General features: G+C 49.1%; 1 protein-coding gene across 5 annotated transcripts in view; it reads right to left on the bottom strand.

Moving 5' to 3' along the window:
• znf536 (zinc finger protein 536) overlaps positions 1 to 25811 on the bottom strand; it is a 223199-nt gene that overhangs the window by 178920 nt on the left and 18468 nt on the right. For 4 of the 5 annotated variants that reach the window (XM_026177512.1, XM_026177499.1, XM_026177503.1 and 1 more), the window contains one exon: positions 7286 to 7367. The gene's annotated coding sequence lies outside the window, so the exon portion shown is untranslated. Of the gene's footprint in view, positions 1 to 7285; positions 7368 to 25738; positions 25805 to 25811 lie in introns of those variants that run through there. The other variant, XM_026177521.1, reaches the window with a different exon arrangement.

Genomic DNA, 25811 nt, shown 5'->3' with positions numbered 1-25811 from the left:
GATGCTGAGGACCGCCACAGTCACAACCTGACTTTCAAAATAAGAGCAAGGGGGTTTCACACAGTAAAAATAATAATGATGGGATTTTTAAAAGTCCCATTATGAGTCAAGCCAAGTCACATCTGTATGTGGTTTAAAATGGAGCACTGTAACAAAAAATAATTTCCCCCAGGGATCAATAAAGTATTCTGATTCTGATTCTGATATGTGCGAAAAGGTTTTCATCAGTGAAACCTCTCTGTGACATCAGGCACTGAGGGCAACAGGCTAACAGCGACGTGTGTTTTTGACTGCTACGTTTTACATAAACAACATTTTTACTCATTTGTGTCATTCAGGTCTCAGCAGATGTTTCCAGAATCAACAACAGAGCAGAGACGGCGCTAAACCAAGCTGTACGTATCATCACCTGGCTCTCTCCCACAGCTTTGTCCTGCCCAAGGTTTCTTCCTGTCAAAAGGGAGTTTTTGCTTCCCACTTCCAACAGCGTGCCGATAGGGGGTCGCCTGACTGCAGGGTCGCAGTTTAAAGCACCTTGAGGTGACTGCTGTTGTAGCTTTTTCAGCCCGAACGGCTCGGTTCTCCTGAAAGTTCCCCGTCTGCACGCAAACGGCCGAGCGCTGGGCATTCTGCTTTTCTCTCTGTGGCTCATCCGTTAATTCTCCCGCGCTCACCCAATGTCCTCAATCCTTAACCCCCGTGAGGTTTTAATTGCAGGCTCCAGATTGCGGGCCGGTCAGGGCCTGGCGAACCCCACGAGAAGTCGCAGCCTCCATTTAGCTCCCGGATCCGAAGCGAGCGAACACAGTGCCCCCGTGTTATCGTGCGAGCGCTGGCTGGCAAAAATTCAATTTTCATCCCCCCCTTTTGTATCCGAGCCTGCTGTCTTTGCCCTAACGATGCTCTGTCATCAGCCCCCCCTCCTCCCCGACACACACACGGTTCCTCCTGCCTTCTCCCTTCAACAACAGAACACAGTGGAGTCGTTAGGACCCTCTCTTCATTACTTCAAAAAACCAATCATTAGACACCAGAGTATATACGTAATTAGAAAATCACTTCCTTTGCAATCCCGGCTAAGTAGTTTACATACTGTAATTACAGGGACAAAATCAATTTTTAATCATTTCACTGATTGGGCTCATCAGCTCAGTAGGAACATTGTATCCTGCTTGTTGTGCGAAAGCAACATCTGGGCTAAAACAATTACCCTTTTGTGTTATAGTGCGCCTCCGAAAAAGCCTCGCCGCCACTTCCCCACGCCGTGGACACTCTTTCCGTCTCTATGCGTCTCCAGGCGTCTCTCTCCTTCCTCCTTTTCTCTCGCTCTCTCTTTCACTCCCTGCCCTTGACTTGGACATGCAGGATCACATTTAAAGCTTTATAAATCAATACGCTATAATAAGCTGCTGCTGCCAGAGCGAGAGAGGAAGGAGGCAAAAACAACATATTGCCTTTTTAACACCTCTCTCTGCTGCGTTTTCTCTGCGTTGTTTTCATGCCCCCTGTTATTGTCATCCATGTTTTGTATTATTACTATTTTATCTTCACGTCGTTGCTTTTAGAAAACATATTTTGGGAGGCGTCGCCTCCTCGTGTTCACACGCTTTGCAAGTGTGAAGAAAAACGTAGAAGCGGGAGGTGTCTTCCTGTCGAGGTGAGACAGAAATCAGCCTCACGTCTTGTGTCCCGGTATGTTTCCCCCTTCACTGGCTAATAAAATGCTTTGTATTCCTGTCTGAGAGAGGAACAATCGATCCACATTAGTCTGAACTCCCTCTGTCTCACTTTGAAAACTCGGGAAATCAGATTTCAGAGGAGAGAGGAAAAAAAATCGGTTAATGCATTGATCATCCGGCCCGTATGCAAATCGCACTCGCCTTTATTTTTTTGCTGATCAATAGTATTAATTAACGGCTCCATTTTAACAGCAGCCCACAATTCGGTTAGACGCCGCAGACGACCTCAGAAATCATCTTTACCCCCCCTCCCTGCCGCCGCCGTCCCTCAGTAACACTGGAAATGAGCGCCTGCGTGGCAACCACCGTAAATCTATCTGTGAGGATGTGGCAGTAACAGTGAAACACGGCCTCCGATCACTGATTCTTAAGGCGGACCTCTGGATTCAAAAGGCCAAAATGGAGAAAGAGATTTTCAAATTAAAAGCACCCCTGTCCTGTGATTCAGGTATAAACCAAGGGATGAAAAATGCATAAACATTTTTAAAACATGGCTTTAATTATCCTGTGTGTTTATGATTTTTCTGCTTTTCCTGTGTCTCACACTCCTCTGCTGCCATTCGGAGCATGTCGCAGGGTCAGACTTTTCACCGATTGGTTGATCGACGGCGGGCTCGCCACAGAAATGGCTTCATCAGAACGGAGGCGCTTCGCTAATCTAGCCGATAATAATATAAAACTGTCAGTCAGAGTTATTCTGGCCGCATTTGCATAATGAAGCTCAAATGCATAAAGAAAAATCAAATGGGAAAATGATGATGGGGAGGGGGGGTAAATAATTTATTGCTTTTTTATTTTTGTCCCACAAAAATAAAATGACTGCGTCTTTTTATTTTTCATATTATTTTTGGTGGATTTAAAGGAATCCTGTTTACTTACTGCGCCTGTGTGGTTGGCAGACTTTGACCTCCATAAATCGGTGACGGCACAAATTTAATGTTTGGGGTTTTTATATTTTCTGACCCAACTTTGAAATAAAATATTTTAATTGAGGGTTTTTAAATCTGTGCATGTATACAATCTGAATAAAACTGAAAATCTCCAGTACTGTGTGCGTGTGTGTGCGTGTGTTGTCGGAGGGGGCGGGGTCTGTGCTAACCAGTGGAGCTGCTGCTGCCAGCGATGTTGGTGTGTGGGATTAATAATGGACGCTTTTTGAAATTATTATTATTCCCAAAATGCTCTTTTGTGATTTGCTTTGAAGGGCATGTGTGTGTGTGTGTGTGTGTGTGTGTGTGTGTGTGTGCGTGTGTGTGTGTGTGTGTGCGTGTGCGTGTGCGTGTGTGTGTGTGTGTGTGCGTGTGTGCGTGTGTGTGTGTGTGTGCGTGTGTGTGCGCGTGTGTGTGTGTGTGTGTGCGTGCGTGCGTGTGTGTGTGTCTCCAATTATACAATTAGTGAGGAATGTAGGGCAGCAGCGGCGCGGTGCTGCTCGCCGAGCCCGGACAGCGCCTCACCTCGCTTGCCTCACATACACAAATATCGAAGAGGACGGTGGGAGACGTTCCTCGAGTTTCAGTCGAGCCGCCGCCAGCGGCTGTAGCAGGAACTGAAAGCAAAGGTCAAAGGTGAAAATGGGTCGAAAAGTCCACAGTTTCAGCACGAGTGTGTGTGTGTGTGTGTGTGTGTGCGTGAGTGTGTGAGTGTGTGTGTGAGTGTGCGTGAGTGTGAGTGTGTGTGTGAGTGTGCGTGAGTGTGTGTGTGAGTGTGCGTGAGTGTGTGAGTGTGTGTGTGTGAGTGTGTGAGTGTGTGTGCGTGAGTGTGTGAGTGTGTGACTGTGTGTGTGTGAGTGTGTGAGTGTGTGTGTGTGCGTGAGTGTGTGTGTGAGTGTGTGAGTGTGTGAGTGTGTGTGTGAGTGTGCGTGTGTGTGTGTGTGTGTGTGTGTGAGTCTGTGTGTGAGTCTGTGTGTTTCTGCAGCACGTAACGTAAACTTTTTTCTGTTGTCATTTATGATTTTTGACTCTTCAGGCGACTCAAACGTTTTATTTTGAAGGCCGGTGTAAACGCTGAATGACAGGAAGTGTGAGTCGGAGCCGTTTCCATGATGGGATCGTTGTTCACGCCGAGCTAACATAAAAATCTTGTTTTTCGCAGATTAAACGTAAACGTCCTGATTCCAGCTGTTTTTTCAGTGAGTGAGCTGATTCTTGATTGGCTGCTCAGAGCTTTGATGTCAGAGGTCATGTGGTTTTTCAGCTTTTTTCTCCTCCACATTAGCTGCTCGGTCCTCCCTCTCTGATAAAGTCGTTTTTTGGTTAAGTCCCTCCCCCCGCGGCGTGCTGGTTTGTGACTTGGAGTACATCCAGCGGTAGCTGCTGCTGCTGAGATGAAGCGATACGATAAATGGATTTATGATGAAGCACAAATTGTTTAATAATTTGGCCTCTTTCTGATTGTCCTCTCGCCGTCGCCTGGCTGCCGCCGCCGCCGCCGTACTCGCTTTAACACGCAGCAACAACAACAGCCAAGTGCCATCTGTTGGCATGTGGATTTTCTGTAATCTCTCTTTACTGATTACAACAATGACTACACAAACCTCTTAAATAATTATCCTACAATGTAAAAAAAAGCCAAATAATTATAATCATTAACTCCCACCAAGTCTGCCACTCCTCCAGCAAATGAAGGCTGTCAGCGAGAGAGCGAGCGGCGTTTTTCTGCCGCGATGCCAATCATGTCTTATTTATACCAGCAGGGAAGAGAACCGCACAGCAGCGACAATCTCAACCCAACAACGCCGGAGAGGAAACTGTGGCTAAATTGACCCGTCTCCGCCCTCTCTGCTCCATCACGCGGAGGACGGGTTAGTGCTCGTCTCACTTTAGTGTTTGACAAAGAGACGCCAAAGAGGACGGAGGCACAACACGGTGCTTTAAAATGAGCCTCAGGTGAACCACGAACCTGTGAATCTAAACTTTAAATGGTTTCACGTCTACTAAAGAACAGGAAGTGATGCATTTTTTAAACTGGAGTGGCAGTATAGCGTAGCAGAGGGTGAAAATACCTCTGACTGCTGCTGTGTGCGAGCGTGTTAGAGCAGCAGCTTTGCTGTGTGTGCGTCTATAAGTCATCTGTGCGTGTGTGTGCGAGCTTTGTGTGAGAAATGGTGTGAGAATACGTCAGGGGTAGCATGTGTTAGCTCTGCTTCCAATATGAGGGAAATCTGTGGCACATACCTCCGATATGACACGAGCCAACACGCCGTGACTCACCGCGTGCTATATTTGATTAATCAAAAACGTGTTCCTAAACAGCACGGCGCGCCACGCCACCGGCAGTATGTACACTCCGGTACATACCTGCTCCTCTGATACATGAACTTCCAGCTTTCATTGATTAGCACTTTACCACCAATCAATTTTTTACAAACCGTCCTGACCCTCAACCCTCCCTCTGCTGCGCGGGACGCCCCCTCTCTCCCAGGACGAAGGACTTTTACAAACGAAAAGAACACAGAGACGTGAGAGAGGAGTAATTATGAGCGAGGAAGAGGAGGGACGGCGGGCAGACAGGTATGGATTTAAAGATGAATGTGAGCCTCGGAGAGAGAGAGTCTCGTTTCTGCAATGATGATGATGATGATGACGTGCTGATTACAGACAACTGGGTAGGATGAAGCATGCCCCCCCCCACACACACACAGTAACAGCCCATCACGGTGAGGGATGGGGTGGCCACGCTCATCCAGCTCCAGGAATAATGGCTCGCACCTGTTTACCGTGTCACCTCTGTTTGCTAATTGTCTCCTTGAGCTGCACAGAGAGGAAATGACAGCGGTGTGGCTCTGTGACAGGCCGAGTGTGTGTGTGTGTGTGTGAGTGTGTGTGTGTGTGTGTGTGCGAGTGTGTGTGTGTGTGTGTGTGTGTGTGTGTGTGTGTGTGTGTGTGTGTGTGCGAGTGTGTGTGTGTGTGTGTGTGTGTGCGAGTGTGTGTGTGTGTGTGAATATGTGCTGAAAAGACTGGTGTGTTTTGGATGGCCCCGCCCCTCCCTGAGCCTGGTTCTGCTGAAGGTTTCTTCCTGTTAAAAGGGAGTTTTTCCTTCCCACTGTCACCAAGTTCTTCTTATAGAGATGGGGTGTCAAACGCAAGGCCCAGGGGCCAGAATCGGCCCAGGAAAGAGGCCAATCCGGCCCACTGGACAGCTATGGAAAAAGTAAAGGCGGGCACAGGAAAGAAAGCTTTCTGTAATTTATTTCTTTTATTCATTAAAGCAGCATTTCTGTAATATGTAGTTAAACCTGTAAAATGAGCCTGCCTGTATTACTGTAGGTCTTACAGTACAAAGAGCCGTGACTGCGCTAAATGAATAAAACTAAACTCACAGACATGAATGTTTTTTTCAGTAAGTTTAAAAAAAGACACTCTGTTCATTAACACAAACTTTCCCTTTTAAAGGTGAAATTGTGTTTCTTTTTCTTCACGTAGCTCACGGTTTAAATGTGCAGTTAAACTTTAGCACAGTGTCACCGCTCCGGCCTCCGTGTGAAATCAACATTTAAAAGAATAACGTACAGCTGACATTTATGGACATCCTCAGTAAGTGAATCATCTGTACGTCGCTCAAATCATGCAGGAAAAGGAGCAGACAGAAGAAGAACCCTCCTTCTGTTTAACGGATGAAGCGATATGACGTGCAGGGCAGGCGTGCATGCACACACATACATGTGTGGACATTCAGAAACGCTCCCTCATTCACATAGTTAAGAAAAGTGACCATATAAAAACTGGCGGATGATGCAGAGGTGTCGGGGCGTTTCCATCGTTCGGTCACACTTTACGTTACATTCGTGCAACCAGACGGCTCAGATTTAAAAAGAGACCCAGGTTTGGGTTCAAATAAGCTTTCTCTCAACCCTGTCTCCATCTCCTCTGTTACCACAGTAACGACCAGCGGCAAAGTCTGACCGCAGTGCGCCCGCCAGCCGAAAACGTCCTGAAATTTCCAGGAAGCCTCACATCAGCGGCTCCACATCTGGACGCTCAGAATTCAGTCCAAGGAAAAAGTAAACAGGCCGTCTGAGTGTTTCTGATAATTGAATCAATATTTCATATCTTCGCTGCTCGTATTTATGTTGCAGCTACAGGTTGATTTTTTATTTTTCTCTGCGCGTGATGAGGAGAAGACGTTAAACGGAGCCAGATTCAGTTTAATAGCAGACAGATGCAAAGAGCAGATTTAACAGACTCGGAGTCACACGCGCAGCAGAAACACGCCCCCGACGCATCCTGCTGCCGGCTCTGCCGCCATGCATCCCGGCATATGTGCCTTCAAACTCACGCCGCGGATGCACGAAAACACGCCCAAACACGGCCGCTTTGACCACATCTTCAGCTGCCGTGAGTACGTGCGTGCACGCTGGCAGTGGAAGCGTGGAGTCCAACGAGCACGCCGTTGAGCCGCCGGCAGACACTGCGACAGGCCAACTCAGAGAAAGTACGGCACGACTTTGTGGACTTTTGGGAAAGAAAGCAAAGCAGGAGAGCGCACAAATGTGACAGACACCTTTAATATCCTCCCCTTTCTCCCGCGATCAATCGGTGCAATCGTACCTGCGTGACTGCCGCCTCTCCAGCGAGCGCCGGGTGTCAGGAAGAGCGCCGACAGCTTCACAGAAGGTGGGACGACAAGAGCCTGTAAACAAAGCACACACACCAGGAAATTCACAGTCACACACATTTGAAGCTTGACAAGTTTGTAACGGTGGCGACAGCAGACAAAGACCCCCCCCCCCGACACACGGCTTTATTTTCCCCAGCACTTCCTGTGCAGACGTGATGTCGTTTACACGAATAATCTAACAAATATATGAACTGTAATTGCTTGTGCACATCAGTGTCTGACTTTTTTCATTTCTTCTTCTGATGATGATGTTTTCTGCAGTGATGGCTGATGAGGGGAGTGCAAAAGCCCCACGCCGCTCCTCGACGCCCCGCGCTGCACGAGCGCTCGGAGAGCACGGAGTAAGAAAGGCCGGCACTTCCTGTTAGAGCAGCCCGGCTGGCAGATATCGGAGCTTCTGCCAGCGTTTGCTTCCTCTGCACAGACTTCACATCGAGGAGGAACGCCTAAAAAGTGGCGGAGCTTTGCTCTTTGTTGAAGAAGTTAATTTATCCGTTTCGACGCAGCTGACTAAACTGCTCCTGATTTACATTTCATTTTTTGTGACATTTCAAACGTTTGCTTAAATCTGTCAAAGTTTGCTTAGACGGGAATCTGCGAGATCTCCTTTTTTGTATATTTACCCTCAATCTAGGCGCTAAACGCTCCACGCCGCGCGCCGTACCCCGCCTGCCACTCACGCTCAGATCAATACCGTCGTCTGCCGCGGTGGGTTTGGTTACCGCGGACGCTGTGATTGGGTAAAACGAGGTCTGGCTGAGTGTGCTGTGAGTGTGGAGGAGCAGCCAGGCAGAGAGGAGCCGGCTCAGTCCTGCAGGGGGGGCGGGGGGGACACAGATGTGGAGGGTCTGCAGGAGGGCCACCCAGATTTACCCACCACTACTGTTTCAATGGAGCGTCAAGAGTAAATCTCTCACACACACACACACACACACACACACACACACACACACACACACACACACAAAGCCACGACGTTGCCTTAAGTCACAATCCAAATTGGCTCCCAGGGGCATACCGACTACCTTGTTCACCAAAGGCATTGTGTATGTTTTCCGAGTGCTTAGCATATGCTGCCGTAACCTGAGATCTCTCCCTCTGTCTCCTCAAACGTGCACACACACACACACACACACACACACACACACACACACACACACACACACACACACACACTGTGTTGCTGGAAGTTGCTGTTTTCTCTTTTTTCTCATCAGGAGATTAATTAAATTCAAAATAGTTCACATCTACCTATTAAACCGTGTTCCACCAGCCGCCCACCAGACGAACATCGGCAGAGACGCGTCTGGGAGGGGGGCGACGGGGTGAGGGGGTGGGTCTGATGCGAGGGGAAAAAGTGGCAGAAACTCCAAGGTTTCCCCTCAGATCACAAACAATGGAGGATGGCAGGTCTGCGGTCTGGCTGCCATCGCATCTGAAAGCTGACTCGTCCTCTGCAGCAGGTTTGATGGGCCTGAGTTGATATGTGTGGTGTTAAGACTAAAGCAGGTCGGGCCTTGGTTTTATTCTGCACCACACAAATACGTGACAGTTTGAACGTTTTTACATTTTGCTACAAAAACATTCACAAAATAAAAATAAAAAGGCTCGCTCTAATGCAAGCCTGCAGAAATGGAGATATTCACGGGCCACAGCGAGAACACATCAAGGTTCAAACCCAGAACTGTGCTGCTAACCTCTGCACCACCGTGTCACAACACATCGAAGCTCCTCATCGGAATATCTGACTGTGTCCCGAGTGCAGAAGAAACGGAGCATGCGTGAGCCTTCAGGGCACACAGGTGCACCCTTGGGGTGCACAGGCACACACTGCACCCGTAGGGACAAAAAGGGAGTCCGAACACCCCCGGCCACGCCTCCGCCTGCAGACCTGCAGACACGCTGCGCTCAGAGAGCGGTTAAAGGCAGACGCCTCGGCACGAGCTGCTAACACTTGATTGAATCTGCAACATCTCTGATTTGATATAAAGCGCACTGCAGAGTAATGAAAATAGGGAACATTTTAAGACAGTCTAACCTTTCCTGTGTTTACCTTATTAAAGAGTGTGTACCTTAACTGCTAGAGCAGTACACACAGGGGGAACAACAGCGTGTGTGAAGCTGGCAGTGTTTAAGCAGGCGAGCACTAAAGTAATAGGCAAGAGCAGTGAAGTGTTGATTCTACAAAAGATGCAGGGGAAAAATTGCACCTTAGAGCGCACACACGCACGCACACACACACACACACACACACACACACACTCCCCCTCCTCAATAACACCCACAGCACGGCCGGCTGCCTGGCAGCCGAAGTTAACATTTTCAGAGAAAATATTCCTTGCCTCCAATAGTCCGATGTAATTCATTTTCCATCTCTGTTCATTAATCATTGTTAAAATTAGTGATCCATTTCTTCCACTCTGCCATCTGCACTCAGCTTCCTAACAAACATGACACCTCAGCGCATAATAAAAGCTGACAGCTACGAGGAGGCCTTTCCAAATAGCTTTCTGCATATGTGCACCTCCGTGTCTCCGCGCCGCTGTCAGACAAAAGTAGGTTATTTAGACCACCGGCTGCAGATACCGGCACACGCTCCGGCTCCACGTGCACACGTATGTACGTGGCGCACGCACGGTTGGGTGTCATAGAAACACCCACAGATTGACTGATCTGGGCTGGAACGCGTTAAATCCTGATACGATAAATTTCACCGCGCAGTTTCCAGCGAGATGAGAAAAGGGGGGCAAGCAAGGCCTTTAAAAGTTGAAGTGTCCTGTTTACCCCGACAAGCTGTAACTTCAGCTGGAACACTGTTGTACTTTTCCATCTGCGTTTGCTTCCAGCGGCCGTGTGTGTGTGTGAATCAGCTCAGCTACACCCTGATCGCACTCCGCTAAACTCACAGCTAATTCGGCTAGAAAGGGGAAAACAGGGGGGGGGGGGTAAAACAGAGAGAGTGAGGAGAAACACCCCCCTCCCCCTTTTGTGGTCAGCCAGTCCTCATAAACACCCCCTAATCCACATAAAAATACCTTCAGAGAAAGCCGTCCCTACACGACCCCCCCACCAACACCCTGCATAAACTTAAAGCCTCACATGAGGTGAAAAAGTTCAGCGTAGAAAAGCAGGAACGATATCTTTGTGTCGTCCATGGAAAGGAATTTCCACCTTAAAGACAAACCGCTAAACTGCATTTCCACCTTAAGAATAACTCACTAAACAACATCTCCACCTTAAAAACAAATTTTAATATATAAGTGATTTATAAAAAAAATAATTCAAAAATCAACCAGGCGAGCTTCTCTCTCTCTCAGCTTACACACACACACACACACACACACACTCAGTAAACTCAACAATCCAATGCTGCACACACACACTGAGTCAGTATCCCTCCCTGGCGAGGTGTGTGTGTGTGAGTGTGTGTGTGTGTGCCCGAGGCGCAGCACATTAATCTATATAATGCCCTCAAAGAGAAGGCTTTTTCACACCGCTAACTGCCAAGGACTACGAGGGGCAGCGGCTGAGCCATGATTCAGCTGTTAGCCCAACTGGTGTCCCCGCGCGCGCACACACACACACACACACACACACACACACACACACACACACACACACACACACACACACACACACACACACACACTCTTCACTGTGAGCTCACAGGAAACACTCATCAACACTAACCTCTCTCATTTTACTCTCAAACCGGCTCTGATTCACAGCGACCGCTACGTTTTCCTTCTTCACACTCGCCTCACTGAGACGCTCTCAGCAGACACTGATCACTAGGAACCTTTTATTTATTTACTGCTCTTTACATAAATAATATAAATTGGCATTATTTTTAATTATGTATTTATTTTTCATTTGAACATAAAGAAGCTGTGATTTTTCCGTGAAATTTCCCGTGCTGTAAAAACGAGCATGAATAATGTCGATAAGCACTGTAAGCACTACAAACACACGCAGCATTTTGTGCGTGCGTGTCGGCACAGCCGCAGCGCCGCCACCTCACCTGCACGCAGCACCGGCTCTACCAGAAACAGGAGCCCAGCGACAGCTTAGCAGGTCCACATGAATAAAACCTGAACATTAGGTACAGCCGGTGATGACGCCGAATGACACGAAGCATGAAATGTTCTAGAGCACAAATGAAAGATCGCCACATTCAGCCACACACAGAAAGAAGATCAGTATGAAGAGCACAGAAAGCCTAAACAAATATGTTCAGACCAGAATCTGTTCACACATCAACGTGATGTTTTAGACTTTTCACAGGAAGCAGCAAAGAAAGTAAAGCACGAGTGTTTTCCTGTGACCCCTCCACTCCTCATTTCATTATTGTGCAAATATTCTCATTTTCCTTCAGAGTTTTAATTTTATCAGCAAACAGGCTTTTATTTACAGCTTTTATCGAATAAAGGAAGCCTAATTTATGCGTCCTCCACAGTGATTAAAATATATTACAGCGCATATGCTGGCTCCAGCGGTCAGGAGCCCCCCCCCACTTTATAGATGTTAAACTTCCTGTGAGACTTTAGTGATGTTACCTCGCAGGATTTCTGGCTCTAACCGTTCTCATATTTCAAAGCGTAACCTCCTGCCATTGTGCGAAAATGCCCAGCGTAGATTTAATATTCATTTGTTGCATGGAGGGCCACAAACAGACAGCCCGGAGCCGTGATTGGAGGAGCGGCGCTCAGAGACAGACGGCGAGCAGAAGAGCAGCTAAATCATCTTGACATTCACCAAGAAGTAGCCACACAGAAAGCTCCCGCTGCTGTTAGTGCTCCCATCGACTAATTTGGTTCTACTTAACCCCTAAACACCCCTCACACACACACACACACACACACACACACACACATGCACGCACACACACGTGCGCCTCACAGTGACACGTTTAATTCCAGGTTCTCGGCACATCTGAATTACAGCAGCCTGATGAGGCAGAGAGGGCCAGGCCCCTCCGGACTGATTAGCATCATTTAAGAAAGTCTTCCTTTTCCTCCCGCCTGCCTCGCTGACCCCGCTCTCCCCCCTCCCCCTCCACGATGGGTGGCACCCGCCGACACCGGGGTGGACGTTATTCCCGCACAGACTCACAAGCAGCTGAGTCTCCTGCAAAGACACAACTCCGCGTGCATCCGCACATATACGTCCGTACGTCAGAGGCCATATGATGCATTTTTTTCTGCGAGTGTAAAGTAAATAAGACAGAGCCTGTTTTATTTGTGCATATTTCCCCCCCTTCTAAATTATATAAGCCTTGCACATGGCTTAAAATTTTGTAAAGCTTTTCTCAAAATCCTACTTATGGTTGCCATTCTGTGCCAAAAAGTTCATCTGGCCTGTAAATTTAAGCATGGATTACAAATATTCAAATCATGAGCTTACTGTTCAAATAAACATTTCCAACAGGGAGGGGAAAAGTTGCAAGGCATACACTTTCAGCATAATTCCTCCTCTGGCACCTCCCCTCCCCTCGCTCCTAATAAAACAACCACAAAAAAAAAATGGAGGAGGAAGAGGAGGAGGAAGGAGAAAAGGGGGAAACAAGAAATGCAAAAACAAAAGTTAAAAGTTTGGCCTCTTCATTCACCGCGCGGCTGGATAAACACTGTTGATGAAATATGTAATTAATGTAATTGTAACCACCTATGAAATTACAGTCAGCTGGGTGGGCTCGGCCGCGGCCCCGCTTCTCCCTGCCATCGGACAATAGGGCACCTTATTACAGCTTTAAAAGAGGGAGGGGGCGGGGGCGCGAGGGGGAGGCTTAAGCTGGTCAGCTGCTCGCCACATGGTAGAAATAATAGGGACTGAAGTCACAATCATTTCAGCTTTGGTTTAGCCTCGCTAATCACTGCACTTTATCTGGACAACATAAATAACCGACGGCCTCCGCTCAGTTATTCGTGTCGTAAGTGACTGAATGCAGCGCGCGGCTCATCGGGGCACGCCGACGCAGCTCGCGTCCGGGCGACTCTGTGCAGGTACGCCTGCGTATCCACGGTGCCAGCCCCGGCACCTGGACGAGCTCGAAACCCGCAGCGCTTCTTGCTCTTCGCTCGTTGATGCCGAGTGTCCGCCACGAGCTCGTGGTCAGACAAAGGCTGAAAATTAAACGTGATCCAAATAAAAGACCACGAGTGACTTTTCAGCTTCAAACAGGGGTTCTTTTATTCTTTTATTTTGAAAACCAAGGAAACCCAGGAAGGTCTGAACCCAGAGCCTCCTGCCTAACGGACTGGACTGCTTCTTTCACTCTAACTGGGCGACCCGGGTGAGCCGTGGCGACAACCCGCTGTCACAGCGCATCATAACATTTACATAAATTTCCGTCTTCTGGAAACCGAACCTGTTACTGAATCTGCTGCTGGCTGCAGGGACAGGAGCCCTTTGTTTCTGAGGGTACGTGATGGCCTCCTGCTTTCACCCCCAGCGTCCACACGGTACAGATGGATGGATGGGATCGGGGGGGTGGGGTCAGCGCCGTGCACGTGCGCTGACCCCACGTATACGTGCAGGTACTGTCCCGACATTCGCCTGGGCCCCCTCACGCCGACAGCCGGTGTTATCCCAGGGATTAAAATAGCCTCTTCTCTGCTCGCCGCCCTGCCCGGCATTAAAGTCTTCCACATTTGCAAAATTGCAAACAGATGCAACTCAAGTACCTGCAAATAATCTGCCAAGACCAATTTCAAAAGGGAGATTTCAGAATATGCGGGAGTCATTAGAGGGAGTATTATTTCAGCGATGAGCGCGAGAGGGCCAGCAGTGGATCACCCAACCAGATGGGTTCTGCTGCCTTTTATTTGGGAAGAAAGAGGCCGACGCGTTCCTCATCTCCCCCCAGCCCCCCCACCCCAAACGAAGATATATAACGTGCACGAAACAATTACGGCAGAATATTGGAAGTTTCAGAAGCAACCAAAGAACGTCAAATTTCCTTTGGAGCTTCTCAAAACAATCTTTTCATCTTCCTCCCGGTGAGGACGCCGAGGGACGGGGTGGGGGGCTCGGATGTAAACGAGGAACCAGACACGCAGATCTGAGGCTTTCTTATTGTTTTGTATCGAGTGTTAAATATGAAAAAGAATTAAAAGGTAGACGCCTTAAAAGCGGCCTGCGGCGTATGTAAATGAAATATGTTTCCGAGCCATAATTTGCAGCCGCCGCTGTTGTTATTTTCCACGCAGTCATCTGAAGTTTTCCTCAGCACGGCTTTAAAGCGACGCACAACAAAGCGCTCACCAATTAAAGACGATTTTAACACCAAGAAGTGCGGCAAACTTCATTAGATACTCCATCCAGCTGCTGACAGAAAAGCCATTCAGAACGCATCTCGGAGCGTGCGCGATGAATAATGCATCGCGGAAAACACGCGCGACATTGACCGGCCTTATAACAAATGAAATGTTTATATCAAATGGAATCTGATTAGGTGACTGCTTATTATTTCTCATGGGGGGGTGGGGAAGCCGAGTAACAATCTAAGGCACTTAAAAAAATGATCAAAATCACCAAGCCCTTGAAACAATACACATTCAATCAAATTCTTCATAATTGTAACAGTAGGAAGCATTTTAGGCATTCCACCCACAACAAACAGGCTTTGTTCTCCTGTTATGAGAGGCAGCGAGGGGACACAATCAAGTGCGTGAGAAAGTCAGGAACGCAGGATTTTCAAGCAATTCCTCCCTCTTTCTCTCTCTCTCCATTCACCCCCCCCCTCCTCCCCCCTCTCGCTTTTTTTCAGGGTCGCCCATATTATTTGCTTCCTGTTTCATTGTAGTTGGCAAAAAGAGAATTTGGTAATTGAGTGGTACAGAACATGTGCCCTCCCTGCTCGCAGATGACAGATGGATTATAAAAACTTCAAAGGCGAGCGTTTGGAGCACCAGGGGAGAGATGCTAGGTATTTGAACTATCATTCTTTACCCAGGAGACAATGACTGCCTGACACGGCGCATACATCAAGGAACAGCACACACACACACACAGTGCTATATATCGAACATCCTGTTCCTGAGCAACTTTCTGAGCTCGGGAGCAGAACAAGTGGGAGAGGAGGCGGCACTCGCTCTTATCTTTTGCATTTTTCTCCCCTTCTTTGTTGCTCTCGGTGTCTCCTTTCTCTCCCCGGGTCAGTAAAATAATCAGACTTCAGCTTCGACTCTGTGGGTTTAAAAACACGCCGAGATTAGCCGGCCTTGAGGAAAACTCTGAGCGCTACTGTAGTGAGGGCGAAGGGGAGAGAATGCTGGGCGGCGACGCCTGTAATCATCTTATAAGCATGATTTATGAAAAGGCCCATCTGCCTCGCCTTACTTAAGCATGGAGGCAACCTTTAATAATATAAGGACGGGGGGGGGGGGGGGGGGGGGCGAGCACACTGCTGGCCCCTCCCACTCCTTCTTCTTCAGCATCCGGCCGTTAGTTCAGATGGCAGCTAATCACCGCTGACCTCCCCACCGCAGCGTTTAACCCTAGCCCCGCCTCCTGACCCTGAAGGAATTAGCAGCCTCACTGTAACACACACACAGACACACACAAACACACACTCTGATGCCTCTGTGTCACTCCAAAGAACCAACATAGAGGATCCAAAATCATCACGTTGGCTACCACCATCTTTTATATACAGACTTTGATCTGAACATGGCTGCCCTGACCTGCAGGGCGGGGTATTTGTCTGCTCGCTGTGACATCACCACACGCAAAGCTGCGGAATGACAGCTGGACGTATGAAGCTCCGGGTCCGAGCGCACAGCGAGCTCGGCCTGCATCCTCCTTCGGTCACCCACTGTCAGCAAAACATTTATTAACACTGCTCGGTAAAGACGCGACCTTTGACCCTGCACTGACTTAAACAGAGAGTAAATGAAGATGAATACAAATCATTACATTTCTCATGATTCGTTGGGAAAATCCAGGAAAAAAATTATTCGTCCAAATGGAATTGATTTTCCAGAAACGTCGATGCTTCAGACGTTCAGTCCGCCGGATCTGCAGAGCTCGACACTCCGCGTACGGAACAGGTCGACGTGCGAGGTCGGCGATCTGCTTCAGTCTGAACACGAGAAAAAAACCACCGAAGCTCAGAGGAGACGAGCTGCCGATCGCACGACGGGCGACGTCACAGGAAAGGTAAAAAACCTCATTAATGTTTGCAAAGCAGTAAAAAACCATGAGGAAGAAGTGACATCATCACACTCGACAACGTCTGATCTGACTGTCATTCAGCCGCCCTTTGACCTCACTCTGACCTGGAAATGGCTCCCAGGACCCTGTGTGAGGGGTGCACGTGATCTCATGCACACACACACACACACGCCCCTCCTCATGTGGTCACCTTTTCAGCGTCCATCAGGATTGTCGGTCTAATCCTCGCCGGATCATCTCATCAATGCCTCGACCGTTTAACATGTAACGGATCCCCACTGACCCCCCACTGCCCCGACTTCACCCCTCACCCTCCCACTTCAGCCCCGAGGGCTCAACACACACACACACACACACACAGTCCGAACTTTACTTTTACAGAAGCTGAAAAGAGTTTGTGGCGTTTGTGACAAAACACAACACGTTAAAATAAATTATACAAATTCAGCAGGAAAATAAATCAGACCAATCAGCACGCAGCAGTCAGGCAAAAGTGCATCTCTCTCTCACACACGTTAGCTGGTTTATTTATCACACTGACTTCAGACCAGTTCACATTCAGTTAGAGATGTTTGCAAAAATCTTCCAGGCAAACCTGTGAGTGAAACTCGCCCCTCCCCATCCTTCCTCACCCTCCTCATCCTCCTCGTTCTCCTCGAAGCCTCGCAGCATGTGTAAGCAGGAGCGCACGTGCTCCCTTCGCCCTCATTACGAGCTAACTACGCTGTTTGATTAAAAGCGTGTACAGAGAGGAAGAGAGAAAAAGAAGGAGACAGCGAGAGGAGGAAGAGGTGGTGGGAGTGGGGGGACAGGCCGAACCTCCATAATTAAGATCACTTCACAGATTACCTCCGGCAACAAAAGCACGGCGAGCGGCCGCCCGCAGCCTCAGAAATTGGATGAAAAAGGGGTGTCGAGGAGGAGACTGACCTCTGCCGGGGCTCCACATGAACGCTGGTAATGGCTGATTCAACCCCCCCCCAAACACACACCTCACCCCTCCCAACAGTCCCTGACACACGCACACAGGTATGTACAGTACAGCCAGCAAGCCGTGCTGAAACACCTGAGGGCTCACATCACCTGTCAGGGCTGCTAAGTGGGAGCGACGCCTGCACCCTGACTCTTCACGGAGAGCTCCGCCCTCCAAAATTCACAGAAAAAAGGAAGCGCGTCACGTTTTTTGTGCTTCATCATTTCGATCCTGGACAGAATTTTTAAATAAATTCAGACGTCTTCCGCTTCCTCCTCAGACCCTCCTCGCTCCGACGCCACACAGCCTGTAAATCTGGAGCTACGATCACCGCCAGAAACTGACGACACCTCAGATTTACACACAACATATCAGCATCACGGCTCCTACATGACCGCTGTGAACTTCTGTAGAGTTCAGACTCATGGCCTGATTTCCAGTTGTTATTAAAAAAGCATGATCGCGTCAGTCACAACATTTTTTCATGAAGCAAAGTTTTTATTTTGTAAAGAAGCTTCCATGATGCAGGGAGGTGACCACGTTCGCTCATATCAGTGAACATCACCCCCCACCCCACCCACACTGACCCGAGGTCAGGCCGACTCTTGTTCACACTCCTTCCTCGCTCTCAGCCTTCCTCCTCCTCTCATGGGGATGTAGCCTCAGCCTACGAGCCCTCGGGGGCCGATCGCCAACCAGGAGAGGTTTGCTCTGCAGATCTGAGGTGGACTTTATTTCTCCCTCTGTGCCAAAGCACTTCCTTGAGCGTGGAAGCATCGAGTTGGATGGGAGGAGGGAGGAAGTGAGTGTTTAAATGATGGAGCCTCTTTAAGATGTCCTCCACGAGCTTCAGTGTGAAAGGGGAGTCTGAAAAAGCGGCGCTCAGCGAGGGGAACATGCACATCCATTTCTTCGCTGGCAACCACCAATGTCTCATTCGAACTCATCCTGATGCTCAGTTCAATGTTATTTATATTCCATCAGATCACATCCTACGAGCAGCACTTGGCGACAGCGGGAAGGAAAAACTCCCTTTTAACAGGAAGAACCCTCCTGCAGAACCAGGTTCAGGGAGGGGCGGGACAAAAGACACGCTCGCCCGATATCTGAATCTTAACCAGCCGCCTGGCCGACCAATCGCAGTTTGGCTTCAGTGGATCTCACATGAAGCCGCTGACGTGCGGGCATGCAGGGTACAGTCTGTCTCTCACCCTCTGAGCCCATCAGCCACACCACGCATGCATACGCTCTGCGTGTTTACTCCGACTCCCTGCTCGCTTCTGACAAACGAGCCTGACTCGAAGCGCTTCCACTCGACTCTCCCTGTTAACGACACAACAAGAGAGGAACGCAAAAAACACAATCGGGGCGCAAAAAATAATAACAATAAGAAAAAGACAAAGAGAAAAAGGAAGCTGAGGAGGAGGAGGAAGAAAGGGAGCCGGGGTGGGCCACTACAAAGATGAAGATTAAAACGCTGATTTGAGAGAAACTGTCAGAAAATGCGGGAGACCTGTTCGGGTGTGTGTTAGCGTGGAGGCGGGAACGTCTCCCAACTTAAAAAGAGATTTTAAAGCGAGGAGCGAGTCGCCGGGGGAATCGTGCACATCACAGAGCCGACCCCAGTAATAACACTGATACGTGCTAGATAAACACTATTTAGTTCCCACCTTGAACAACACTTTTTAAAGTAGTTCATGAAAGACTGACAGCTCCCCACGTGTGCGCACACACACACACACACACACACACACACACACACACACACACACACACACACACACACACACAGGTAACGTTTGCTGTACCTAATTAAATAAAACAGCAGGTGGAATTGTTTGTGTGCACAGACGGAAAAAAGGGAAAAGAAAGGATCAAATATTCTGTATGAACTTCATTAAAATCACGTTTACCATCCGCAGCTGATTGGCTGCTTTGGGACTGAAACAGGAAGTGTCAGTAGGACAGGTACACCTGTGTGTCACCTCACTGCAGGAAACTTAAATGTTTCACACAAACAAAGTTCAGCTTCAAGTTTGAAGTCAAATCCTGATAGATACTGCAGTGTGTCACATTTGAAATCAATTAAAAACCAATAACAGGATGCTTCAGAAATTGGGTTGTTGTTGTTGTTTTCAGAATAAAAGCTTCCAGAATAAATGGTGTTCACCTTACAGTGGGAGTAAATAAGAAATAGATAATTTCACTGACAGTGTTCAAATATCAGCGCCTTCCTTAAAAATGCGAGCATTCATTCAGCTTTTCTGCAGCACCACTGCAGCTCATAAAAACAACATTACTGTGTTAAAGAGTGTAACAGTGTGCAAAGGTCTGCTATCATTCAACCTGTGAATGTGTGGTTGGGGGTTTGTTTGTAAGACGCTTCTGACTTCCCCAAAGCCTGGGGTGGGGTGGGGGCACCACAGTAAAAGCTCGTGGACGCGGCCCTGTCTGGTCCTGCTTCACTGTGTGGAAACATCTCAGATTATTATTTAGAGATTTTTGGGGGAATCTCTCTGAACAAATCAAATGAATAGAAGATGAACCCCCCACCTCACCCCCTCCCTAATTGCCCTGCACAGTCTGGAAGCTGTTCTAATGTTTTCTATTTAAGCGAGGCTTACAGTAAAGATGTCCCATAAAATTAGAAAGAAGTTGTTTCTGACTAACCTGTCCTCAAACACAAGCAGAACAGGTAGCATTTGTATTTAGCTTCAAATTAAAAAAAGCTCAGTGGGGATCCTTCGCCTCTCGGCAGCTTTGCTCGGAGACGCGGTCGCGGCTGCGCCAGGCGTTTACAGAAGGCTGTGTGTTTAAAGCTGGAATGCTCATTTGCCTTTTGGGTTTACTTATTTACTTTTGCATAAATGGAGAACAGCGATGTGGTATTAAAGGGCTTCTCGAGGGGGGTGGCTGCGTGCTTTAAATGCAGCCTTTTCTTAAATGCTCCCTCAGTTTGCTATATTAGGAAGGTTGATGATTAATGCAGCACATATCTAATTTCTCTTGATTAATACTAATAATAATAGCAAATTAGAAAAATAATGCCAGACTCAAAATGAGCGTGCACGCACACACACACACACACACACACACACACACCCTCCCCCTGCTCAAAGTCATCAGATACAAAATGAGCATCGAGGCTAAAAACGAGCAGCAAATAATCACAAAACTCCCAAAAGACAAATAGAAAATGTAAAACGACTGCCTGCATCGACTGGGGCCTGGTAATCTCCAGCAGCAGCCACGGCTGAAGCACACCACTGTCACTGCAAATAAAAACTTGCAGCTCTCACGGCCTTCGATTGAGTCTTTAATTTAGCCTGATGTGACATTAAAACCCTTTGCTTGACTTCCACCGGCTGTGACGAACGCACCGGCGCTCACAGAGAGGTGTGCAGACAGGCCGGCATTTCGCTGCCTTTTATCAAACTGAATTTATCAGCACGGGCTCGCAGGATCTGTGCAGCAGCGTGTTCAGGAGGAAGCCCACAGATACCGTTAAGCACATCATCATCCCTCCTGTCTGTTCGCTCCCACTGCTGCACATTTAACTTGAGCAGTCTCACGAGCTGCGCTCGGTCAAAACCCAGCCTGTCAGGACAAAATAAAGACATCTGATTGTGATTAAAGGTCATCACGTGTGCCGTTTTTCATTCCGATTTGTGGCCGAAAGTAAAGAAGTTTCCACTCTGATCTTGTTATTAGGCCGGGGTAAAAAAAAGGATTTCTACATCTGTTAATGAGGAGGGGACTGCACCGGCGTCCGGTGTGGCAGCGAGACAGGAGGGATGGGAAGCAGCGAAATAAAAGATGATGATGACGGAGGGGGGAAATGATTTGGATAGAGAGATGATAGAGGCTGCTGTGGCGAGGAGCGCGATAAGGAGGCGTTTGAAGGGTCCTCTCAGATGCTGGGATTGCTCCGTTCGGCGTGATCAGAGCCTCCGAGGTACTTGAACCCTGCCCGCCTTCCACGCACCTCTCTGTAGAGCCGCTGCCCTGCAAATCACCTGTAAACTGCTCTGACACATGATCCACTCCCACAGACGTCGAGTGGAAACACATTCACACGGAGAGCGAGGGAGAAACCGCCGCCGTTTGGCTGTTTTTTGACACCAGCACTCGATTAGCTGTCCCACTCTGGAGTGGAGGCGCTCTCAGAGCAGAAATAAGAGAGCACCTCTCTTTCATGACACACTCGTGAAAAAGTGAATTTCTATTTTTAATCTCAGTTTTGGGCGACGCACGCCGTCGCAAAGGCAGCAGTGGGATTTGAACCTTCATGCCTAGAAGGCCGACGGGAGGATGCAGGGAGCTCAGCCCCCCCCCCCCCAAAAAAGGAGAATAAAAAAACAACGGCTGCTGATTAGTCTTTGTCAAAATATTTGCAACAGAGGAATTCCAGCAGGCGAGCGTGGAATCGGCTCTCCTACAAAAGAGCCATCTTCCCTGAGTAACAAGTTGGTGCAACGAGTGTCGACAGCAGAGGAGCTGAAATCCCCCCCGGGCCACAGAATATCCCGCTATTGTAGTCTTAACCCGCGAGACCTGGCTGGGAATGTGCAGCTTTCACAGCCACTTCTCATCCGATTTGTAGCCGTGCCGCTGATGTGCGAGCGCCCGGGACGCAGACGGTCACTCGCTGCCTCTTCCTCCTGTTCATCACCTCCTGAAAACTCTTTATTTCACCACAAACATTGGGGGGGGCTGGTTTGTGTGTGTACCCCCCACCCCACACGCACATACTTTTTTTCATCTTTCTTTTTGTATTTTTTGTTCCACAAGGCAAGTTTCATTAAAGATCCAATTATGCAAATCAGGTGCTGGAGAGGCAGTCGAATATGCACCATAATGGTGTACAGTAATCGTTCGACACAATATACGGCATCCGGGGCCAGATTTACGAGTGCAACAGAACTGGAACGCCTCCGTCCTTTGGTGAAAACCTCTTGATCATAATTAAAGGTGCAGGAGTCCTCACTCCCTCCTTCTCTCTCTCCCTCCATCTTGTGCTACTTTGGCGTGCTCATTAGCCGAGGTCTGGAAGTTTACAGAGGTCACATCCACGACGCACAGCAGCTAAAGAGCAGACATGACATGCGCCTCGCAGTCAGAGCCGGTGTGTGAAGTGGGTCTAACCTTCCATCTCGTGGAGGTATTTACCACCGTCTTAGCCGAGCGCGGCTGAATGCTAAGCAGGAACAATTCTCTGCTTCAGGACCTGTGATTGATGCGTGCGTGCCGGTTTGTGTTAAGCTGTTGTCTGTGGAAATGACACGGCTGGAAACACAGTGCCGTTCGACACATCAAACGGGAAAACAGCCCCGGCGTCGCGCGCCGCATTCTTAAATCCAAAATGCTAACGAACTTTGAGGGAGAAAGAAATAATACCAAAGTGGAGCCAAACTCTGTAAAACCCTAATAACGCCGGGGGCGGGGGGTGGGGGGCTCAGCGGGGAGCCGCGGCAAACAAAGAGGAATCTCACGGCTACGCGTTCCAGTTTTTCACCACATTCCTGCTGCTGATGGAGGACGAGGCCGCAGCAGCACCTGGGCTCTGAGCGACCTGCGAGCAGGCGGGTCTCCAAATCTGAAGTACAAGAACACCCCCGCCCCCCCACCCCCCCCCCCCCGGCCGCCCAGACAGGCAGACGCTCCTTGCGATGGCACCCCGGCATGAGAGGACTGAGTCGAGCCTGTCTGTCAGCGCCTCATCTGCCCCACACTCTTTATTCTTAGATCAAACTGACGGCCATGATTACCCCCCTCTAACCCACCCCCGCACCGCTGCTCCTCCAGCTCTCAACCTCCCGACTCTTATCGAGCTCTCGGGGCAAACACGGGAAAGCTGCACACCGATCCTTCACTCACATTTCAGAGCAAATTTATTTCCTGCTCATTTTTCAAACTGCCGTTAATTTACAGAGAAGACGCAGAGCTGCTTTTATCCTCCCCCCATGCACACAGACAAATATGTGCTTTACACGTGGAATCATCGCAGTTTCAAAGGTTTACTTATTTACAAATTCCATCAACACAATGAGATCCTAAAAAATGCTAAATTATGAGAAACAGGTCAAACGCCTCCTACATCCTCCAATTTTTCTCACGGGGGGGAAACTCAGAATTCCTGCTCCCGATAAAAGTTTGAGTGAAAAATTCATTTCACAAAAAAAACAAGAAAAAAAACATTTCTGTCGCTCACATCCCAGATTTGATTGTGTGAGTGTGTGTGAGTGTGTGTGAGTGTGTGTGTGTGTGTGTGTGTGAGTGTGTGTGAATGTGTGTGAGTGTGTGTGAGTGTGTCAGATCAGCATCAACAACATCTTCTTCTTCTCTAGCTTGAACTCTGAAAATCAAGGTCACGGAAGCTCGACACGGCCTGTGTTTCACACACACACACACACACACTCACACACACACACACACACTCACACACACACACACACTCACACACACACGCTCCTTGTTAGTAGAGTGAGGACGATGTCAGCATCTCAGCCTTGCCCTGCAGGTACCACACAGGAACAGGGTGACGGGGTGTCTGGGGGGCGGGCTACACATATGAATTAACGTGTGGCTGCTGACGGCACCTGGCCCCATCCCACCTGCCCACCACCGGAGCCCTCTCCCATAATTACCCGAGGCAGGCGGCTGCTGGGAGCTGCGGCTCGCTCGAGTCTGTCCGACCGCCTGCGCAGACGTCCTGAGGACTGCTGCGTTATGTAATGCATGTGGTTTTGTGTGTTCCTGTCATGGCGCTCGGGTGTCTCTGATTTTCACTGTGTGTGTTTTTTTCTTTGCTTTCCCACAAGTCCGATTGTGTGCACGTCAAATAATTTGGCGAGTGTCGGCCTGACAACAGCGGCTGCTGCCTAGTGGGTCTCCTCAGCCGCGGGACCGACTGACTGACAGGCAGCTGAGAGGACGGATTGGATCCCATCCTTTGCCGTGCTCCCCCTCTCTGCCTCTCCCCCTGCGTCTGTCTCATCACTTCCTTCTCACTCGTTTGCGGCTGAGAGATGCGTATCGCCGCTGTCGGTCACGGCCCGTGGCCCCCCTCCGCAACGCTGACATGGACACAGGTGGGAAGCGACTAACGCGAGGCCGGCGACGACACATTTCGAGCTCGATCGGTCAGAAAGTTGCAGCACAGGAAAATGTCAGATCTGTGTGTGTGTGTTTCTGCTTTAATAAATCTCACACTAAACATCTCACCCATAAACAGGAATTAATCTCTGTGATTTGCCGTGAAGTGAAGATAAATAATGTTTGCATATTTCATGAGAATTCTTATTTTTAATGACAACAACACTTTGAATTAATTGGATAATTAATCAGCAAGTGGTATGTGAGGCTGAAACCTGTATGATTTTTATTTTATAAAGCTAAACGAACATGAAAGAAATTACTGACAGTCCACCGAGGCCTGACACACACAGGAATTCCTCCGACAGGCCGACCTGCAGAGCGAGGCCTTTTCTCAGAGTCTTCCCAAATATTTCACGCAGAAAGAATGACAACATGTGGAGCTGCACGGCCAAACACACTCGTCCGTGTGATGTTTGCGAGGGACAGAGAGGAGCTGACAAAAGGGGTTTACGCCCAGACGGTTCAGTCATAATATCCGCCCTGAGGTACCTCACACAATGACAGCATCTCAGCTCTTCTCAAATCGATCCGAGGAAGAAGCAACTTTCTGTTTCTGCGTCAACTTCAGCAAAGGTCAGAGAACAGCGACTATTTTCAGACAGCGGGGTGCACAGCCCTGTCAAAACGCCCAGGGGTCAACTGGACCTCTGAGAACCCCCCCCCCCCCCTCCCCCCAACAGGTATCCTAAAAACTGATGATTTTTAAAGGAGAAGCTGTGTGTAACTACCCCCCCCCCCCCCCCCACCCCAAACAAACACACACCGCAGTGACAGCGGCTCCCAAAAATGTCCATGTCAGCGCGCGACCGTGCGCAATCACGCACGTGCCCCGTCGGTCAAAGCCGACCTCGGCACAAAATGGCAGGTCTCCGGAACTTTGCACCCCCCCACTCCCCCCAGCCTCGGAGCCGGAGCAAAGTTGCGGGTTACGCCGCCGCGCGCACTTTACGCACACGCGGGGCTCAGGAGCAGAAACCCGCCGCGGGTTAGAGTCTGTGCTGGTGCTCCGATAATTGCTGTGATTTTTCTAAGCATGGGGGTGCGGGGGGGTGACTCGGCCCAGCCCGGCTCCTCTCACCTCTGACGAGTTCTGCTCGGTCCTCCCTGCGGACACTTTCCCGTCAGATGCGCCGGTATGAGCCGGTCCTGCC

The sequence above is a fragment of the Astatotilapia calliptera genome, chromosome 1 (genome assembly GCF_900246225.1).
Source record: "Astatotilapia calliptera chromosome 1, fAstCal1.2, whole genome shotgun sequence".
NCBI classification, from domain to species: domain Eukaryota; kingdom Metazoa; phylum Chordata; class Actinopteri; order Cichliformes; family Cichlidae; genus Astatotilapia; species Astatotilapia calliptera.
This window is presented reverse-complemented; position numbering and strand designations above follow the sequence as displayed.